This window comes from Peromyscus maniculatus, chromosome X, assembly GCF_049852395.1.
Source record: "Peromyscus maniculatus bairdii isolate BWxNUB_F1_BW_parent chromosome X, HU_Pman_BW_mat_3.1, whole genome shotgun sequence".
Taxonomy (NCBI): domain Eukaryota; kingdom Metazoa; phylum Chordata; class Mammalia; order Rodentia; family Cricetidae; genus Peromyscus; species Peromyscus maniculatus.
The window spans coordinates 64,006,394-64,028,764 of record NC_134875.1 but is presented as its reverse complement, the minus strand read 5'-3'; the positions used below and the strand labels follow the sequence as shown (position 1 = coordinate 64,028,764).

The window sequence follows — 22,371 nt, the reverse complement described above, 5'->3', positions numbered from 1 at the left end:
CTTGAACATCTGATCTATGCCATTGACCTGAAATTTACCTCCATCTATACCTAAAATTTGATGATGACATCTTTTCATGGTGTTCCATAATTCCTGAATATTCCTTTTGTGTGTTTTTTAAATTATCTTTTTTTTTGATTTCTCTGTGTAGCTTTGCGCCTTTCCTGGAACTCGCTTTGGAGACCAGGCTGACCTCGAACTCACAGAGATCTGCCTGCCTCTGTTTCCTGAGTGCTGGGATTAAAGGCGTGAGCCACCACTGCCCGGCTAAATTATCTTTATATTCTTTGCTTGTGTAGTCTAATTCCTTTACTTTATCTTCAAGACCTAATATTCTGACTTCTTCTTGGTCCATTCTACTTGTAAGCCTTTTAGACCCCAAGTTTTCTAAATGAGTTCTTGAGTTTTCAATTCTATCTTCAATTTAGTTTGAGTCTTCTTAAATGTTTCTTTTTATGGAATTGAGATTTCTTTTTCTTGTATTCTTTTCTTATACATTGCATGCCAACCAACCACAGTTTCCCTTCCCTCCACTCTTCCTATTCCCTTCCCCTACCTCCCCAATCCTTCAGATTAGCTCCTCCTCTGATAACCTTAAATAACAATAACAACAACAACAACAACAACAAAAAGAGCAGGCCTCAGAGGGATATCCACTGAACATGGCCTAAAAAGATACAGTAAGACTGGGCACAAACCTTCATATCATGGATATGGAAACCTAGTAAGAGGAAAAAGGTCCAAAGTGTGGGCAAAAGAGTCAGAGACACTCCCTATTCCCATTGTTAGGAGTCCCACAAGAACACCCAGCTACACAACCGTAAGGTATATGCAGAGGACCTAGCCCAGACCTATATAGGGGACCATGTTTGTCACTTCAGTTTCTGTGAGTCCTTATGAGCCCTGCTTAGTTTATTTGTGGGCCACACATGTTCTTATGGTTTCCTCAACCCCTCTGGCTCCTACAATCCTTTTCCCACCTCACTGTGGGGTTCCCCTGCCTCTTAACTAGTGTTTACTGTTTGGTTGTGGGTCTCTGCATCTACTCCCATTAGTTGCTGGATGACACCCCTCTGATGACAATTGGGCTAAGCACAGATCCATGAGTATAACAGAATATCATTAGGAACCATTTCATTGACTTTTTCTCTTTTGCAAGTCATGTTTGGTTCTATTCTGGGACTCTGGGCTGTCTTGCTTCTGGTTCCTGGCCATCCAGGCAGTGCTAGGTATGACCTTTCTCTCATGGCATGGTCTGGGCCTCAAGTTGGGCTAGTCATGGGTTGGTCACTCCCACAAGTTCTGTGCCCCAATTGCCCCAGCAGGCAAGGCATATTGTAGGTCCCACATTTTGTGGCTGGGTACTCATAAATGGATATTCGCTAAGTAGAGGAAAATCATACTGCAGTCCAGAGACCCAGAAACGCTAAGCAAGAAGGAGGGCTTAAGAAGGGAACATATGGATCTCCCTGCAAAAGGGTAATAGAATAGATTTTGCTAGTGGACTGGTGGCAGGTAGGGATGGGAATAGGAGGGATCAGGCAGGGCTTTGAGAGATGGAGAGAGAGAGAAAGGTGGGATAGATGTCTAGAATTCGGGGAATTTAAGGAGTGATGTAGAAATTCCCTGCATTCAGTTTGCAAATGCTAGATAGCCTTAGTCATTTTCGTCAGCTCTGTTTTTTTTTTTCTTTAAGATCACTTAGGTGTTAATGTGTATATTCTTTTAAGTTCATTGACCTGTTCATTGGTGTCTTCTTTAAATCTCTTGAATTTCTTGGTGAAGTTTATGATTGTTCTTTTAAGTTCTGTGTCCTAGGGTTCATCTGGGTAATTCTAATTGGAGAACACTACTGGGACTGATTTATTTTGGTTGATACTGTGGTACTGTATTGGTATACACACACACACACACACACACACACACACACACACACACACACATATACACACACATGCATGAAATTGGACAAACTGCTGCATCTCCTTGGTTAAGCTGGTATACAATCTGTGCTACCTGAGCTATGCCTAGAACTATAAGTATGGTGTCGGTGGATGGGGGTCCTGGGAATTTAACAAGTTAGATTAGTATACTGGGTGTATAACTCATACTTTGCCCTGGGGAAGGCAGACAGTCTAGCCTCCAGTGATTATCTAGGCAGAGCTGGTGCACAAATGTGCTACTCTGGCTAGGTCTGGGAATTAAGGAGAGTTTATATGTATGTGGATTTAGGGAACTCCTGACCCATTTACTGCAAGTTTCATGATTTTATTTTTCTTTACGGCCAAATAGTATTCCATTGTGTACATGTACCACATTTTCATTATCTATTTTTAAGGGGAAGGACACTCAATTTGTTTTTTTATTTCTTAACTATTGTTACTAGAGCAGCAATGAACGTGGCTGAGCAAGCATCCCTGGAGTATGATATTGAGTTCTTTAGGTATATGTCAAAGAGATTTTCATATGGTAAATTTATTTCTAGGTTTTTGAGAATTTTCCATCCTGATTTCCATAGGGACTGCAGCAATTTGCAATCCCATGAAGAGTGAATGGGTATTTTCTTTTACTTATTCCTTTCTGTTCATGTATGAAAATATTTTACATTTGCCATAGTATTTTTATACACATTTTATCTATTTCTATACAAGGTTAGTTTTCACAATTTTTTTAAACAGGTTCTTCACCATAAGAGTCAACAATTTTGCCATTGACTTACATTCCCCATTCCAATATAAGCTGCTAATATCCATTTCTAGTTAACTATGCCTATCCAGATCCTTGGGTTCTAAGGTTTCACTTATTTTATTTCCTCATGTTAATGATAGAAATGTCCTGAGATTTTCAGGCTATTCTAGTACCTGTATGTGTACAGTGTGGAAAGATAATGTAATTATACATACTTATATAGATTTTCATTTTCAGGACTGCTTCATTTCTCCTTTTATTTACTTTTTTCAATTGAAAATAAATGGACTAATGTACTTTGAAGTAGTGTCCCAAATATATCTAATCTACATTATACTTCAAATTTCAATTATTTTCCTCTGATAACAAGATATTTCCCCTCATTTCTAAATGAATTTAAATCATTCTCAGATAATGTTGTACTTTAATTGGCATCTTCAGATTTTTTTTTCGGTATAAATTCAATAGTCCTTCTTTCTAACAGACTTAAATGTGTTCTAGTTAGCTTTTGTTTTACTGTCTAAACTATTTGTGTTATGACTTTAGCAGCAATATAATTTGTTCCTTACTATATGAAAATCTACAATGTTTTAGAGTTGGATTAGACCATTTCTACCACTTTTATGAATTTTATGAGATTTTAGCTTCACCTATGACTTTTAGAGTTTCCATTAGACAATACCTATACACTCTCATCTTTTCTTTATTGATATTCCAACATGCAATGTTGCAATTTTCTAAGGATTCATTATTTCCAAAAGATTTTCATTGTACTTTTGAGTTTAATTATAATGTTTTTGTTGTTGGTTGTTGGTGTTACCTGTCTGTCACACTCAGTAGGCACTGCTTCTTTACCCCATTAAAATTATTTATTTGGAATATTATTCCTTAAGATGCTTTGTGTGCTGATACCAGAATTCCCTTGTATATTTTTTCTTTAATATTTTACAGCTGCTCATTTAAATCTTGATAACCTTGACTAGGCCCATTCTGGCAGGAAAAGCCTGTGGCCCTTTTAGCTGGCTTATTCATTATGAGGAAAGCTTTCCTCACAATTCTGTTGTCATGGAAACCTTCCTATATTCTCAGTAAAGTCAAAGTTAGTCCAGTCTGGTTGATCACCCTTTCCAGGTAACATGTTTGATAACTTTCACTAGATATTTTAATGAAAGGTAACTTTTCCTTCACTTAAAAAATTCTAGTAGATTGTGTGTGTGTGGCAATGGTTTAGTTCATGTCTTCTGACTTTCTTTACTTCCTTATTTTTTTGCCTAATCTTTCAGGTCTACTTGTCAATACATGTAGCCTTGTTTTTTCTAAATTATTTTTCCTTACCACTTCACAATAATATATTTCATAACTAGTCTTGAGAATGTGTTTTTTTTTCTGTTCATGTTAAGGCCTATAGTCTTCTCAACACACATACTGGCATTGTGAACTAAGTCCATCTTGTTTTTCTTCTGTATTATAAGTCAGAATCTCTCAATTTTAATTTTTACTGGATACTTTCTTATGATCAGATCTTTAGTGCCATCTAAAAGTCATGTGAAACTTCAATTTTACTTAAATTTTCATTTACTTTTAAACTTTAAGAGAGTGACTTTTTCTTTGGTCTAAAAAATTATCAGATTATGTTTATGTATTGATTTGCTTATACTCATATTTTATATGTCACATATTTTCAGTTATGGAAAATATTGTATTTGATTGAGTTTTTAATGATCTATTTTTAAATAAAGTCCATGTGTACCTACTAATTTTATTTTCACAGCATTGAAATTATTAGTTTTTATTTTGTAACATCCTGTATTTAATATCATACCGTTCCTGTTCTTTTGTTCACAATTTTATATTTATAAGCTGGGTATACCTTCAATTTTAAAAGAAGACAAACTTGTATACTTAATATTTTTTAGGTTTTAGACTATAAAAATAGATTCCTCATGATTCTGGATTTTCCTGTCAGCATTCATATACGTAACATTTCAGGTTAGGCAGATGTTTCATTGTTTAACAGGTAATAAAATTTGCATTTTCTAGATTTTTTTTTGTATTTCTTAGTTTCCCTTGAACTTTGACTATTTGTTTTTTGAGGTTATATTTTAATTACATTTCTCCCTTCCCTTTTCTCCCTTCTACCCTTTCTTATACTCCTCCCTACTCTCCTTCAAATTCAGGACCTCTTTTTTTTCCACTAATAGCTGTTACATTCATATATGTATATACATATATTCCTAAATATAATCTATTACTCTGTATAACATTACATATATATATATATGTTTTCTGAATGACCCTTTGGTACTGGACAACCAAATGATATCCCCTTACCTGGGGATGGCTACTTCTCCTATTCCCAGCCTTTCTCAGTTGCCTATAGGTTTTTTTTTCTGTAGAGTTGAGCTTGTGGAATTTCCTCCATCCACTTTGGCATGTCCATTGGTGCAGTCCTTGTTTGGCTCACTATTGGGTAGTCATGCTGAAGACATTTTATGAGTGTAGCTGCTGATATTAGGAGTAGACTTATTCTCACTGAAAACTCCCTGACCTTCTGGCTCTCAAAATCTTTCTGTTTGCTCTTCAGCAATGATCTCTGAGCCTTAGGTTAAGGAGTGTTTTGTATATAGACCTATTGGGACTGGGCTCCATAACACTGCACTTTGATGAGTTGTGATTTTCTCTAATGTTCTCTGTTACAAAGAGAAGTTTCCTTGATGAGTGGTGAAGACTATACTTATCTGATGGTATAAGGACAAATGTTTATAAATTGTTATGAGGAATTATGTTGGTTTAGTAAACAAGAAGATTTTGATTCTCTTCTAATAACCATGACTTCATTAGCACTGAGAAGTTAGCTAGGTTTCCATTATCAGGAATGGTCACCCTGTTGTGAAATGAGTCTTAAGTCCAATTAGGGAGCTGTTGGTTACTGCCAAGGTATATGTGCCACTATAGTACCCTTAAGGTTATTGTCCTGTGCTGTTAGTTGATGGGGTTCATAGGGAGCTTATCAGGGTATGACTATTAGTTGCCTCTCTCTTTTGGAATCTTATACTGTGCTTTCTGGTACCATGAAAGCTTGTCCCCAAGGAGGGAGCTTTCAGGTCAGTTTTAGCTTAGGGACCTCTGAACCTTGTCACTGAAGTGCATGATTTCTTCAGCAATAGAGACTTAATCTTATTCCTCTGTGGGGTAACCAAGGGAAACATGAATAAATTGCGTGTTTAGGAGTTTCTTGAACACTACTGGTAAACAACGCAAAAGAGGGATTCTCATATCTGGCATTGGGGATTTTATTAGGTGAAATGGGAAAAGGGGAGGCTCTTTAGGGAATGTGGAGTGAGATAAATTGAGAAAAAGGAGATAGGTAAAATAGCAACAAGTACACATGAAAAAGCCACAGGGAAGCATAGTATTAACTATTAAAAACTTTTACATAACTCTGTTTATAAAGATAGATATATATAGTTTTACTGACCCTTTCTCATCTGGGACGATGAAGCCCCCTCCAAGAGCCAAAGACAAACTTTTACTGCCCTAGTAGAGTATATGACATGGTTTGTTCATTTTTCATTATTCTGGTGTATTACATATGTTGCTTCATTTACATCATCAGTTGTGGAATTTCTCTTACTTGTTGGTCTGCCTTTTGGATTGTTTGAACAGTCTAATTTCAATGATGTATTGCTATTCATGCTTTAACTTCTATTAAGATGTTTTAAATATTTTTATCATTTTATTCTATATTTATTTTATCCTATAACATGTTTGTACTTCTTTTTCTTTGTATTTTTTAAATCTATGAGTTGGTATATAACATTTATATATTTATATGTTTAGTACTATACAAATATGCAGAACACTTGTCTATTTTAGTTAGTTTTTTTATGAGATGAAAACTTAGTTCCTCAAAATTCAAAATTGTTATGATAACAGTATATTTCTGTATTCATTCTTTTTTTTTTCTTTTTTTGGTTTTTCGAGACAGGGTTTCTCTGTGTAGCTTTGCACCTTTTCTGGAACTCACTTGGTAGCCCAGGCTGGCCTCGAAATCACAGAGATCCGCCTGCCTCTGCCTCCCAAGTGCTAGTATTAAAGGCGTGCGCCACCACCGCCTGGCCTGTATTCATTCTTAATATTTATACATGTTACAGATGAATCTACATACTATTCATATTCTGATATTTTTTGTTCTGGTAATTTTAATGTGTCCTTGATCATTATTTACATTTTAACCTCTATCCTAATTACTAGTCATGATAATATTAATATCATTATCACTATTATTTTTAATATAATAGTATGTATTTTAAATTATCATTTATATTTTTCTATATGTAAGTACTTTAAGCATTCATATTTATATACAGTTACTCATTTTCCATATATATTTGGAATAGGTTATACTTTAATATCTAGCATGAACTAGCATTTATATGAGAATATTCAACATTTTCATATAATATCACAAAGCTCATTGAAATTCAATGTGAATTTTCTTGGCAACCTATATGTGATTGTGACTAGAGCTATTTTTTGAAAATTTGAGCACCTAAATTTCAGAAAATATAAAATCCAACCAATTAATATTAAAATATTAGACATTTGTTCCACTTAAATAATAAATAAAAATTCAAAGCCAAAAATTTAGAAATGATTTATAAAATATTGGTGATAGATTAGAGGAAAATTTGAGCACCTAAGTTTCAGAAAATATAAAATCCAACCAATTAATATTAAAATATTAGACATTTGTTCCACTTAAATAATAAATAAAAATTCAAAGCCAAAAATTTAGAAATGATTTATAAAATATTGGTGATAGATTAGAGCCAGGCAGATAGCTAGAAAAAATGCTCGAAAGTAGATTACATCATTTAATATATAAAAACAAACCTAAAGTTATAGTCAAGTAAATGTTTAATGTTTATATATGAAGACTACAGTGTAAGAATTATGGAAGTGCTTTAGAAAAGGCCTGAACCGAGCCAGGCAGTGGTGACACATACCTTTAATCCCAGCCCTTGGGAGGCAGAGGCAGGCAGATCTCTGTGAATTTGAGGCCAGCCTAGACTACAGAGCGAGTTCCAGGACAGGCTCCAAGGCTATAGGGAGAAACTCTGTCTTGAAAAACCAAAGGAAAAAAGAAAAGGCCTGAACCTACCTGATACTTCAATTAATCATTTATGTGGAAAGATTCACATACCCATCATGCACACACACACACACACTCTCCCACAGTGGTGTTTTTGCATTTATAAATAACATTTGTTGTGAAATTTCAAATTTATTTGATGGGCCATATTTCTTTGGATGTAACAACATTTATGTTAAGTCAGTACTAAAAACTCCCGAAAGATATTTAACTTTTTAATATAGGCCTTTTTTGTTTGTTATATTGTAGGGTTTTGAAATATCTGCCAATAACTGTACTAAATTTGTATGTACCAATACTTGATTCTTAGTGCCAGAGGGAATTATTAAAAAAAAAAGATTCAGTTATACAGATTAAAGCCAAATGAGTTTTTGAAAATGGTGATAAATTAGAAAATAAATAAACCATTAATTGAATGGCGTATGTAGGTTATACCTAGAAAGAAGTGCACATTAGTTTCTATTTTAGAGCATACTATAACATTTTACTTTTTGAGTGTATTTGGAAATCTTGTATGTCACATGTGACTCGTTTATTTTGAGGATACTAAAATCAAAGGCAATCTTTTTATATCTTTATGGTAATAGGATTGTGTGAAGACAGTTTTGTATCTAAATTTGATATGCATTTTTAACTTTACTTGGGATAGAGGACTTTTTCTACCCCCAAGTCTTGTTATATATGTATGTCCATAAACATCATATATATATATATATATATATATATATATATATACATATATATATATACACACACATACATATGTTAATGGTATTTGTTTGATGTTTAATGACATTTTAATACATAACTATCATAACATCCTAAGTTTCAGGTAATGGAAAATTACCTTTTTTTTTCAGCTTTTTACTTCATATTGAGACAAATCAGCAATTCCATGAAGCTGCCTTCTCCAATTGTTTTGGAAGTTTGAAAGGTAAGGTGGTGCTTTCGTAAATGTACCAACAAAGATACATTGCAAACTGGACTAGAGTAAATGTAAGGTAAAGAGAGACATCAAACACCATTTAAAATACATTTTTGGTATTGTAATGCTAAAAACATTTCTACATGAAGAAATATTGGGAAAAAACTGATAATTTTTGGTTGAGTGGTTCAAATATGGTAATGTTTTAAAAAATTAAAATATAACTGTATGTCTGCAGTGGATAGCCCTTTATATAGCCATAATATATTCAACCATTTTCATAATTGTGCAGTATTCACTCTCTGAGATAGGATGTCTTGCTAGGAACAGTAAAGCACTTTCCCCATCCTTTTTACATATATTACTTATATGAATAGTACATAGTCAAGAGTTGTTCCTCAAATATTTTTCATAGACAAATTATTCTTGAGGGTATGATTTATATATATATAAATGGATCAGACCTATTATGTCTATTAGGAAATCATTCCTGTTATACGGATACTCTAATACTGAGCTACACTTAGCTAAGTACATGTTTTGATGTCTAGTAAATAAAGGAGATGATATTCAATATTTATCCTTCTTGGACATTTCAAAATGACCTGCAAAACGAATTTGTTGATTTTGTTTACTTTGTTTTTCTAATTTTGTGCAGCATTGATTATATTTCCTGGTATAATGAAGAGCATCTTGTAGAGGTAGTCTTACTGACAATCATATTGTCTTAAAATTTAATTTTATAATATCCCTTGCTTACCTTTTTAGCTTATTGACCTTTTTTGAAATCATCCTTCTGTTGTGGGTTGCTCTTGGTGAATTTTTTCCTTTTATAAATTTGGCTAGAATTTTAGACTTATATGAATGTTTCAATTTTTAAGGATTTATTATTTTTTTATTTCCTGTTTTCTCTGATTAGAATTTTTTAAACTTTCACAAAGAGAGGGTTTAGATAATTTTAAACTTCCTTTAATCCTTTCTTTATATACTGTCAATTTTACTATTTTGTAACTTCATCCAATTCTATAGATTTTTATTTCTTATTTACATATTGTACTCAGTATTTATTTCAAATCAGATTACCCAGCATCATAGTATTTATTTTCCTGATTATCTTACTTTTGATGTATTTAATTTCACTCTGAACAGAGAACACCTACCTTTCTAAATTCATGGAGAGGTATTTGTGACATATATCATGAATAATGTGGTAAATGTATTACCTGCTCTTGAAAAATGATGTATGGTGCTGTTTTTTTGTATACAGCTTTGTATCAGTTTTATCCTCATGACCCCCTCTGCTATGTTATGAGCAGAAATTTCCATATGAAAACTCCATTTCATCTCTACCCTGCTCAGTGTGGACTCAACACCAAATCTGTTTGCTCCCTTGTCAAGTGCCAATATCTCTAAGTAATTGATATTTTCCTTGAGAGATAATGTAGATTTACTAAAGAAAAGTGAGAAAAGACCTTGTGAGAATGGAGGGACTACAAGGGAGGGATACTCATTAGTGGGCTGTTTGAATCACATCCACTGAAGACCCCATTGCTCCTCAAAACAATATAGGCTATTAGTAATTCAGTGCTGACCTTGGTCACCTAGTTATTCTTCTGATTAAATCTGAGGCTTGCTCCACAGGAGAGAATTCCATGACCGGTACTGTAGTGCTGATCAAAAGGACATGGTTTTGGAGAACATAGGCCCTAATATTGGAACTTTCTATTGTTACTTTGCCAAAGGTTTTGTCAAGTTGTTTTCTAAGTATTGTGTTTTTGCCTATAGACCTGGTGTATTAGTTAGGGTTTCTATTACTGTGAAGAGGCATTATGACCATGGGAACTCTTATAAAGGAAAACATTTCATTGGGGCTAGTTTATAGTTTCAGAAGTTTAGTCCATTATCAACATGGTGGCATTCAGGCAGACATGATGCTGTAGAAGGAGCTGAGAGTTCTACATCTGTATCTAGCAGGCAACAGGAAGTGAACTGGTTTGAGCCTCTGAGACCTCAAAGCCCACCTTGTAGTGATCCACCTCCTCCAACAAAGCCACACCTACTCCAACAAAAACATACCTCTTAATAGTGCCATTCCCTACCGGCCTATGGGGGTCATTTTCTTTCAAAACACCACACCTGAGCTACTCCCAAACTTTATTAATCCTTTATCACTTGGTATCACTCCTCTCCTTTTCTTTTAGATATATTCTGCTATTCTTCCACCAAATTTTTTTTAGGTTAAGTTGTGAGATATTAGGCTTTGACATGGCTTTTCCTACCCTCTTCACACTGTGATTTCACCCATATACCTACACTTGTCCTTGCTTTAGCCTTTCCACTCCCAGTGTTCCACTTCACTACTTTCATTTTCCTTATAATCTACTATTGCACTTCTCTTAACCTGTCTCCTCCCCAGAAAGCCCTATTCTAATCTTTTGGATTCCACATCTGCTGCAAGTGAAATACACAAAGATTTGAAGCTAACATTCACATATGAGAGAGATACTAGGCATTTGTCTTTCTAGACCTGAGTTATCTCACTCAGCATAGTTTTTTTTTCTAATTCCATCTATTTACCTGCAGTTTTCATGATTTAATTTTTCTTTATAGATTAGTAATTTTCCATTGTATGTAAGTGCCGCAATTTTCTTAGCCATTTATCTATCAGTGGACATCTAGGTTGATTCCATTTCCTAGCTACTATGAATAAAGCAACATTTAACATGAATGTATCCCCGTAGTAGGTTATTAGGCATATGAAGTACAATTTCTTCGCCGTTTATTTTCTGTGCAAATGGAATCAAAGTCCTTACCTGTGCCTACAAATTGGAAATTCTCAGTTTTTTTCAACTACCACTGTCAAAGGATTAGGTTTATGTTGAATTCCTTGATCTATTTGGGGTGCATTTTGCACATGGTGAGAGATGAGAAATTAATTTCAGTTTTCATATATTGAAATTTAATTTTTTTTTTTTTTGGTTTTTCGAGACAGGGTTTCTCTGTGTAGCTTTGCGCCTTTCCTGGAACTCACTTGGTAGCCCAGGCTGGCCTCAAACTCACAGAGATCTGCCTGGCTCTGCCTCCTGAGTGCTGGGATTAAAGGCATGTGCCACCACCGCCCGGCTGAAATTTAATTTTTACAACATCGTTTTTTGAAGAAGCTGTTGTTTATTCAGTTAATATTTTTGGCATAATAATTGTAGGTATTGTAGTTGCATGGATTATTATCTGGGTCCTCTATTCTCTTCCATCAATCTAGATGTCTGTCTTTATTACAGTACTAAGTTGTTTTATTCCTGTGGTTCCATAGTGTAACCTGAAATCAGGTATAATGATTCTTTTCCCAAAGTATTCATTTTGTGCAAGATTGCTTTAGCAAATCATGATCTTCTCTGCTTCCATATAAATATTTGTATTTTTTCTAAGTCTGTGAAGAATAACATTGAGATTTTATTGGCGTTGCATGAAGCTGTGGGTAGTTTTTGTTAAAATGGTTGTTTTCACATTATTAATTCTTCTAATCAAAGAACATTCAATTTCTTTCCATCTAATGGTGTCTGTCTCATTTTTTTCTACAGGGTCTTAAATTTTTCATTGTAGAGATCTTTTGTTTCTGTAGTTAGTTTTATTACCAGGTATTTTTCTCTGTGGTTATTGTAAATGGGATTAATTCCCTGATTTCTTTTTCAATCTCTTTCTTATTGGCATATAGAAAAGCTACTGAATTTTATGTTAGTATTTTATCTTATTTGAATGTCTCTAATAGATACAGTTTTCTGGTAGAGGCTTTAATATAAATAACAAAATCATTTGCAAGTAGAGGCACCTTGACTTCTTATCTTCCTACTTATATATTTATAGGCCTTTTATTTATTTGCTGTTTGTGTCTTATTGCTCTCTATATAACTTAAAGCAATATATTGAATAGGAATAAAGAGAGTAGATGTACCTTCTTTGTTCCTGATCTTAACAGAAACTCCTTCAGTTTTCTTCCAGTTAGTAATTGTGTAGTAGGTACTCTTTATTATATTGAGGTATGACCCCTCCACCTCTCAGCTCTCTGTTACTTTTATCATGAAATATCTTTTTCAAAGGCATTTTCTCTATTGAAAGAAATGATCATTTCACTTATGCATTTCATACTATTCATGTGATGCACAAAATTTATTGATTTGTGTATATTGAATGATTTCTTTTTCTCAGAAATCAAACAAATTTTTTTGTGATGAATTATCTTTTTGATATGAACTTCAATTTAATTTGTTAGTGTTTTAGAGAATGTTTATCGGGGGTATTAGTCTGTTATTTTCTTTATCCGTTTTATGACTGTCTGGTTTTAGAATCAGGGTTGTGCTGAATCAGGGTTGTGCTGCCTTCACTAAAAGATTATTAAAAGCCTTGTTTCTATTGTTATTTGTTAGAATAATTTGAGTAGTTAGATGTTAATTCTTCATCTAATTTTTGGTAGAATTTTGCAGTATATCCATCTGATTCTGGGTTCTTTAAAGTTGAGAGGCTATATTACCACTTCAATCACATTGCTGGTTATGGAGCATCTTTTTTTCATTTTATCTTGATTTAAGTTTGTTATGTTTATGCATCTAAAATTTTATCTATATCTTTCAGATTTCCCAATTTCATGTATTGTAGCTTTTTAAATTATGACAGAGTTGTAGAATTACATTTGTTTGTGTTATAATGTCTCACTTTTTGTTTCTAAGTTCATTAATTTGGGTATTCTATCTTTGGGTTAATTTGACTAAAGCTTTATCAGTTATGGTTTTTAAAATCAAATTTGTACAAACTTAAATATTTGGGAAAAGGGACTCTTTAACTGAGAAAATGCTTCCATAGGATTGATCTGTGGGAAGGACTGTCGAGGCTCAGTCTTGGTTAATGAATGATGGGGGAATTCAGGTCAGCATGGATAGTGCCAACTCTGTGCAGGTGATTCTGAGTTGCATGAAGGTGGAAGCTTCAGTTACAGCAGAAGCTCTAGGACTGAAATGGTCCTGAGAGGAAGTTGAGGATTAGCAGCCCTTGGCAGTGGTAGTGTGCTAATGGAGAGCCCAGGATAGGTTAATCTTGAGAGTCCTGTATAGATACAGTGGAGCATTTTGGAGATGCCAGTACAATGGGATACCCACCAAGGGTGGCAGCAAATGTGGGAGTGGAGTCAGCCTGACCCTAAGAGACAAGCTCTGTGTGTTGTGGATGGCAGAACCAGAGAAGTGGAGATTCACAAGTCCTCTGGAGACCAGAAGATCATGAAGGAATACCACATGTACAATTCCTAGCTTTAAACACCGTTTGACGCTGGTTATGTTTGATTTGACTGTCATTGTGTCTTGATTCTTCCCTGTTGGAGTACGGAAATATTTAACTTGCATTTTTATTTCTCAGGAGCTCAAAGTTGACACACTTTGGAGTTTTAAAGACATTTGTGGGGTTTAAAGGCATTTGTGATGTTTTAAAAAGGCTGAACTTTTCAAGCTTTCTTAAAAATTTTAAAGACCGTGTGACTTAGCTGGGTGGCAGTGGTGCACGTCTTTTCTATCAGCACTTGGGGGCAGAGGCAGGCAGATCTCTGTGAGTTCGAGGCCAGCCTGGTCTACAGAGCGAGATCCAGGACAGGCACTAAAACTACACAGGGAAACCCTGTCTCGAAAAAAAAAAGAAAGAAAGAAAGAGAGAGAGAGAGAGAGAGAGAGAGAGAGAGAGAGAGAGAGAGAGAGAGAGAGAGAGAGAGAGAAAGAAAGAAAGAAAGAAAGAAAGAAAGAAAGAAAGAAAGAAAGAAAGGACTGTGTGTTTTATAGTCTTGTATTGATATAGATATGAGATCTTGGAGGTAAACAGGAGAGGGAAATTATACTTTCATATTGATGTATTTTTATGTCAAGTAGACGATAGGGCAATTGTGCTTGTTGGATTTTTTAATTTGACACAAACCTACACATATATGGAAAGAGAAAAATTAATACAAAATGGAGAAAATGCCCCTGTAAGATTGATAAAAGATAAATGTTTGCATCATTTTCTTGATTAATGAATGATGTGGGTGACATTGAGGGCTCAAGGCTTACAGAGCTTTTTGTAGAACTTAGGCAACAATGCTGGAGCAATGAGAATGATGGAGTCCTGGTCTGTGAAGATTCAGAGGGAAGTTTGAGAGTCCCTTGAAGACTCTATTGGAGCCATCTGATATTTTGAATTAAGAATCTGTGGTTCTTGTCAACTGTGCCTGGAGAACTGACTGTGGTTATCAAGAAACTAGAACCACTAAAGTAAAACCTTTGTTTTGCTTGGACAATTGCTACTGGTCTTAGGTTTCTAAAGAATATGCCATGCATAAGAAGAGACCAGCATCATTGAAGTCAAGTGGTCTGGGAAGTGTTTCATTATTATCACTGCAGAGAACCTACAGTGCTGAGGGAGCTAAAGGTCTACATTGCCTGGGATCCAAACTAGGTAAAGTACAAGAGTCTCCAAGGAAGCAGGGGTGAAGGGGTTGTCAAGAGCAGGTGAGGCTTAGCAACATGTGGAACCAAGAGATGCCATTGGTGAAGGTGCAGACTTTGTTGCGTTAGAGGCCAAATGATTTAAGTGGTCATGGAGAAAAGCTGAGGCTTGGCATAAGTAGCATGGGTAGTGTTTCTGTGCAGAGATCATGTGAGGTTGATGTTGAAGGTTCAATTCAGTTGCAGTGGAGACTCAACCATTTGTGAGATGCCAGTACCATACCATACCATATCATATCATATCATATCATATCATATCATATCATATCATATCATATCATATCATATCATATCATATCATATCATATGATGTTTATGCATCAAGTCTACAAGGGGTCATCTGTGCCTGTTAAGCTTTGTCAACTTCTCACAAACCTAGATATAAATGGGAAGAGAAGAGTTAATAAAAACATAGAAAAAAATTTGTTCCCATAAGATTGGCCTGAAGGCTTGTAGGTCATTTTCTTAGTTAATGATGGATATAGGGGGGCCCAAGCTCACTGTAGGAAGCTATTGTTCAAGTTGTCCTGAGTCTTGTAAGAAAAGCACAGAAGCCATGAGTAGCAAGCCAGTAATTAGTGTTCTTGGCTTATCAATTCCTGAGACGAATGGTTCCAGACTTGACTTCCTGCATTGGCTTCATTCAGTGATGACTGTGAGGTAATCATTGATAAAACAAAGCCTTTCCTCTCCAAGTTTCATTCCCTCATGGTGTTTTATCACAATAGAAAATTTACTTGGACATCCATCTTGGGTTTGTTTTTGTTTTGTTTTGTTGTGTTTTTTTTTTTCAAAAAATCAACTACTTTTATTGATTCTTTGTAGTTTTATATTTGTCTATTTTATTAATTTCAGACCTGATTTTGATAATATCTTCTCATCTACTGCATTTTGACTATGATTTGTTCCTGGTTTTCCAAGACTTTTGAGTGTATTATTCAGATATTAATTTTAGATGTCTCAAATGTTCTTCAGATTTCCTCTTAGGACTGCCTTCACTGTATTTTATACATATTTTTATGCTGTTTTTAATTTTTATTCAAGTAAAGGAATTTTTAATTTCATTATTTATTTCTTTCCAAAGCAAATTATGACTCAGTAGTTTGTCATTTCATCTCCATGAATTTATATGCTTTCTGTAGTTTATATTGCTCTTGATATCCAGTTTTATTCCCCAGTGATCAGATAGGAAGGAGGATGTTATTCCAATTTTTCTATGTTTTTGAAACTTTCTTTTTGTTCTATTACATAATTTATTTAGAGGAAATTCCAATGATTGATATGTATTGTTTTATGTTTGGTGGAATTGTTCTTAGATAACTGTTACACCCATTTGGTTTATGGTGCCATTTAACTTCATGTGTGTTTGTTTAGTTTTTATCCATATTATTGGTCTACTGGTCAGGGGGTTAATAATGTCATACACTATCACTCTATTGGAGTTAGTCTATGATTTTACATTTAATAGTGTGCTTTTTTATGAAATTGAGTGTACCTGTGTTTGGTGTGTGCATGTTTAGAATTGTCATACCTTCTTGGTGAAGTGTTCCTTTTATGGATATGAAAGGACTTGACCTTTCTTTTCTGGTTATTTTTCATTTGAGTATACTTTAATCATATGTTAGACGAATTATACCTACTTGTCTCTTAGTTCCATTACCTTAGAATACCCTTTTTCATCCCTTTTACACTAAGGTTGTATCTATCATTGATAGTAAGGTATGTTCAGAAAAAGATGAAAAATGTTTTTAAATCTGTTCTCCTAATTGCTGTATTTTTATTGTACAACTGACACTGCTAATATTCAGTTATTATTGAAAGATGTGTTCGTTTCTGTCATTTTGTTAATTGTGTGGTATTTTCTTAGACCTCTTGGTTAACTGTACTAGTATTGGTTATACCCTATGACTTCTTAGATATGCTTCTCCTTTTTTTTCAGGCTAAAGTATTCCTGCTGGTGTTCTCTGAATAATTGTTTAGGATTTTCTTGTTGTTTCTGATTTTAACTAAGATTTACAAACTTGGAATTTGTTGGTTGTGTGGGAATGTGGGTCTGAGGTTGATGGCCTGAAGTCCCTTACCTGTCTGTGTTGAGAGCTGAGCAGACCTCTTCTTGCAGTTCTGTCTTTAAAGTTTCAGGATTAAAATTCCAAATGATTATATTTATCAGTTATCACATGTGAATAATGTGCAGTTTGATTCTTTAAAATTTAGTGACATTGAATTCCAGGTCTTATCCTAAATCTATTTGTTTAATGTAGCCTTCTATGCATATATTCTGAAGGATTTTTCTATGTATGTGTACAAAAGTCTCCAACAAATATCAACAATGTATAACCTCCGTTAGTTGTTAATTGTGGTTTTAGGTATAGAGAGGACATAATGTTATAAGCTTATAAAAATTTTATTTTATAATTTATTCACATCTGTTTATTCTAGTACATTAATATATTTTGCCAACATTTAGTATTCTGTTGTAGAAGTCTAAAGATATCAGAAGTATGTAAGTTTCTACTAATAGTCATATAGATACTCTGAAGTTTTTTGTCAATATGATTAATTCTAGTATGAGCATTGTGTTAAATGTTTATTGATACATGTAGGTATGTGTTTCTCCTAGACAATTAACAGTAGTTATTAGGGATATAGCCAAGGGATAGAATGCCTGTGTGGCATGCACAAGGTCTGGTACTCGATTGCTACCAGTGTAAAAGGAAAAAGAAATAAATAATGCTAAGGGAAAGGGTATAGATAATTAATTATATAATTATAAATTACTGGAAAATGTGATGCTTCCAGCTGAGAGTTACATTATCGAAACTACAGTCCCATACATACCTGCCCATTCCTGTTCAAGAGTTGAACTACTGTGCAGTGTAGTCTCCAAATTTTCAAAATCAACAATGACCAAAGTCCTGTAATTAAGAGTAAGAATTGCACTAGTCAGCACTTGATACATTTAAGCATTTTACTATTTGCTCATGTTATGGAGAATGTAATATTATAGGTAATCACTTATACTTTCCTAAATATTGGAGAGTTTGAGTTATTTTTCGTTAATTGGCAGTAACATTTTCTCACCTATTTTCTGAATGTGATATGTCTTATTAATTTTATATTCCATGTATAATCTTGCAATTTTTCATGATTCAATTATCTTTTTATGTTATCCAATATTTACCTAGGTATTTTATCAGTAGTTGTAATACAGCACAAGTGCTAGTAGGCAATAATGAATAAGCCAACTGTTGATACAGAGGTGAGAGAGAAAGTTGTAAATAGATATAGACTTCATGTCCCTTAAAGACAATAATATTAATGATAAGTAAAAAATCAATGAAATAAGCACAAAGTATTTATGAAATCTAATCAGACAGAGATGCCTTCTTTGGGGAAGACATTTGAGTTGATATCTGAATGATGATACCAAGAAACTTGAAGAAGTCCTTGAAAATATTCAGGTATAGGGACAGCATGTGCTAAAAAGTCTAGAATTACAAATGTATAGATAACAGTCAAAATGTTTATACTTTACCATGGATAAACTTCAAAATGATGAGAAGGTAATGATTTAAAATTCAACAGACTGTAGAATATATGGTACTATTTTTATGAAATTTCTATCACATGTATTTATTTCTGCAGTGCCAAATGTTGATTGGAAATCACATCTGAAAAACATGTAATTTTCTAGACTCTTTTAAAGTGGAAAATAGAAGGTGGAATGTTATCAAGTAAAATTATGTTGGCTAGTTGTAACAGAAGAAATAAAGTTTGCCTCTGAGTGATGGTCATGTGTATGTGATGGTGGAAATGCTGTAAAATTGAGTTGTATTATTTGTCCAGAATCTTCAATTTCCTAATATCTATGGATTGCAGACATGAAATATGTGATTTTCTAAGTTTTTCTTCCAGTGAACTACTTAAAAAAATCAGATCCTGGTAAATACAGCATTCTGTTTCATTTCATGTCAAAACATCATTTGGGGTTTGAAGCAGGAGTCATTCTGTAGATGTAGTCTGACTTTTCTCATATGCATCAATTTATTGATAAGGATTATACTTTCTTAATATAATTAGTAAAATTGATTTCCAACCAATTAGCACTGGAAATTACCTAGAAGAAGGTAAGCAACCTTCTCATTTTTAGTACTATTAAAATTACCCTTTTCTTGATGGTAATTACTATTGCATTTTGACTCCTGCAGCTCAACATCTATTCAGGGAAAGTAGCTCCTCCGAATGTAGTTTGATCCTATAGACTCAGTCCATCTTCTATTTTGCACTTAGAAAGAGAATAGAAAATTACCTGTTTTATAGATGTGATTTCCTATCAACAGTTGGCACTCTAGAATACAAGAAAATGCAGGGATTTGAAGAATAAATGTTATTTTATGACTGTCAAAGAATAATTAAAAGGTGATTTTCCTTTAGACAAAACGCTATCTATTTCTTCACAGTCCTCACAATTTGAGACCATCTTTTGCTCACTTAAGAAGAGGTCAGTAGGTAAAACTTTTTTTTTTGCCAAATTGGTACAGTATAACAATGTCATTTTATTATCTCAAGTCTGTAGATTATGTTGGAAACAACTTATGTATTTAAAGTGTTTGTTTTTCCCTTAGAATAATATGCAAAAAGTCAACTACAGAAGGTTCCACTATTGGCTACTAATGATTTATCTGCAATATATCTGGATTATAATTACTTGAAATTCAACAATGACATCAAACAAAACTTGCATTGTGCACCCGATCAGGAGTTTGCAAAAGGAACATCATGCTATGCCCTTAAATTCAAAATTAAATTTTTTATCAAATTGGAATTTGGAAAATGATATAATTATGAGGAACCCAGAAAGTTGTGAATTAGCTCGAAAATGGTTTCTTTCAATGCAGAAAGGTGCAGTCAAAACTTCAGAAGTGGAATTTTCTGTTCCTTCTAATCTATATAAATCCCTTATCAGTCCCAAACAGCATTTGATTGATTCAATCATGAGAGAATGCGGAAGATTCAATATTTATTTTTCAAGAAATAAGTCAGGCCTTCAAAAAGTCATTATTAGAGGCCCTGAAGAAAATATTGAAAAGGTGAATAAAAAGTTTCTGCAACTATTGGAAGAAGAGAAAGCCAAGAGTTATTCTGTAGCTGTCCCTGTCAAGTCAAAATATCACCAGTTTCTCAAGAGTAAAAATGGTGGCAATCTTCCCAATATCTGTGTAAAACATGGGGCACGTGCTATTTTCCCTACCCCTAAAAATAAGAATCAGGATTTGGTAACAATCATGGGGAAAGAGGAAGCTGTAAAAGAAGTACAAAAAGAACTAGAGCTTTTGTTGAAAGACTTAGAATATGTGGTGGAGGATAGCATACTGATAAATCGTAAGTTTCACCATTATTTTGTCATGCGAAGGGACCAGCTTATACGAGAAATGACTGAAATTTATGCTGGTATGATTATTGACTTTACTTACGAAGGAAAACAGAGCATCAGAGTTACAATGAAAGGAGAAAAAGCTTGCGTTGAAGCAGCAAAGAAACACATTGAACAGATTTTTGAGCCCTTGGGTTCCCATGTCACAAAACAGTATGTTATTCCTCAAAAATTCTATACTTTTTTCATGGGACCAATGAGTTCCAAAGTCCATCAAATTGCTAAGGATTATAAAGTTCAACTCTCATTCCCAGACAAAGAAAAGCCAACTATGCATATACATCCAGTGGCTCAGGAAATTGGGAAAGACAAGGGGAGAAAGAACACTAAAGAACTTCCTTTTAGTAACCAAAGGAGATGTAAAACCATATTTATCTCAGGTCAAATGGAAAATTGCAAAGCAGCCATGGAAGCTCTTGAGTATCTAATTCCTGTCACTGCTGAAGTCCGCGTGCCCTCACACCTACATCCTTACATAATTGGGCACAAAGGAAGTGGGATAAAGAAGCTAATGAGTGAATTTGACGTTCATACTCAGGTATCACAACCTGGAGGCAATTCTAATATCATATCCATAATGGGCCTTGCTGCAAAGGTGGAGCAAGCCAAGATTAAATTAGAAAAACAAATTAATGCTTTACAATCACAAATAGAAGATCGTGCACGAAGAAACTTTAAGCTATCATTTATTCTAGATCCAAAATACTACTGCAAGATCACTGGTCATAAGGGCTTGCTTATTGCTCAGATTTGCACAGAGCATGATGTCACTATCCAGTTTCCAAAGAAAGGAAACCATGAGATACAAGACCAAATCGTAATTACAGGCTATAAAGAGAACACCTTAGCTGCTAAAGATGCAATAATGAGAATGCTGTATAAGATAGAAAAAACAGTTTCTAAGGAAATCCCACTAAACCACCAGGTTCGTGACAGTATTGTTGGATTTACTGGAAAAACTATCCAAAAAATCATGGAGCAATTCCAAGTAGACATCCGATTACCTCCAAAAGGATCCTGGAATCCCAACATTACTGTGATTGGACTCCCTGACAAAGTTCAGGAAGCAATTGACCATATACTCGAACTTGAAAAGTATTACCTTTCAACTGTCATAAAGTATGACTCTCAGCTGGATAATTTTAAGAACACCTGTCTTTACAAAATAACCATGGAATCATCTAAATGTTTTGGGAAAAGAGATGTTCCTCGTAATGCAAAAGCCACCCCAAACTCCCCAAATGATGATTCTGAAGAATTCCCCAAACTGAAACAACAAACACCTCCTAAGACTCATCCTTGGAGACCATAACAAAAAAATGATAAAAAAGAAATAAAAGAAATTTTCCAACCTACTTATCTGAAAGTATTATGAAAAAATTATTTCTTAAATAACATAGCAATTGTATTGAAGGCACATTTTTGATTAAGAAACGTTTTATTCATTTTACATACCAACCACAGACCCCCTCTCTTCCCTCCTCTCATCCCCCAGCCTTCACCTCCCAACCCACCCACATTTCCTTCTCCAACAAGATAAGGCCTCCCATGGGGAGTCAGTTGAGGCAGGTCCAAGTCCCTCCCCTGCATCAAGGCTGTGCAAGGGTGTCCCACCATAGGTAGAGGGCTCCAAAAAGCCAGCTACTACACC

The 22,371-nt window shown here is 34.3% G+C and overlaps 1 pseudogene across 2 annotated transcripts; it reads left to right on the top strand.

The window, feature by feature from the left end:
- Positions 1 to 3,763: 3,763 nt before the first annotated feature.
- Positions 3,764 to 22,075, top strand: LOC102904265 (vigilin pseudogene; annotated as a pseudogene). Of its 2 annotated transcripts, none has more exons than XR_013047989.1 (3): positions 3,764 to 3,819; positions 8,704 to 8,777; positions 19,912 to 22,075. The product of XR_013047989.1 is annotated as a vigilin pseudogene, transcript variant X2 (transcript). The 2 variants fall into 2 exon arrangements; XR_013047988.1 differs by having other exon boundaries at positions 3,764 to 3,860.
- The last annotated feature ends 296 nt before the right edge of the window (positions 22,076 to 22,371 follow it).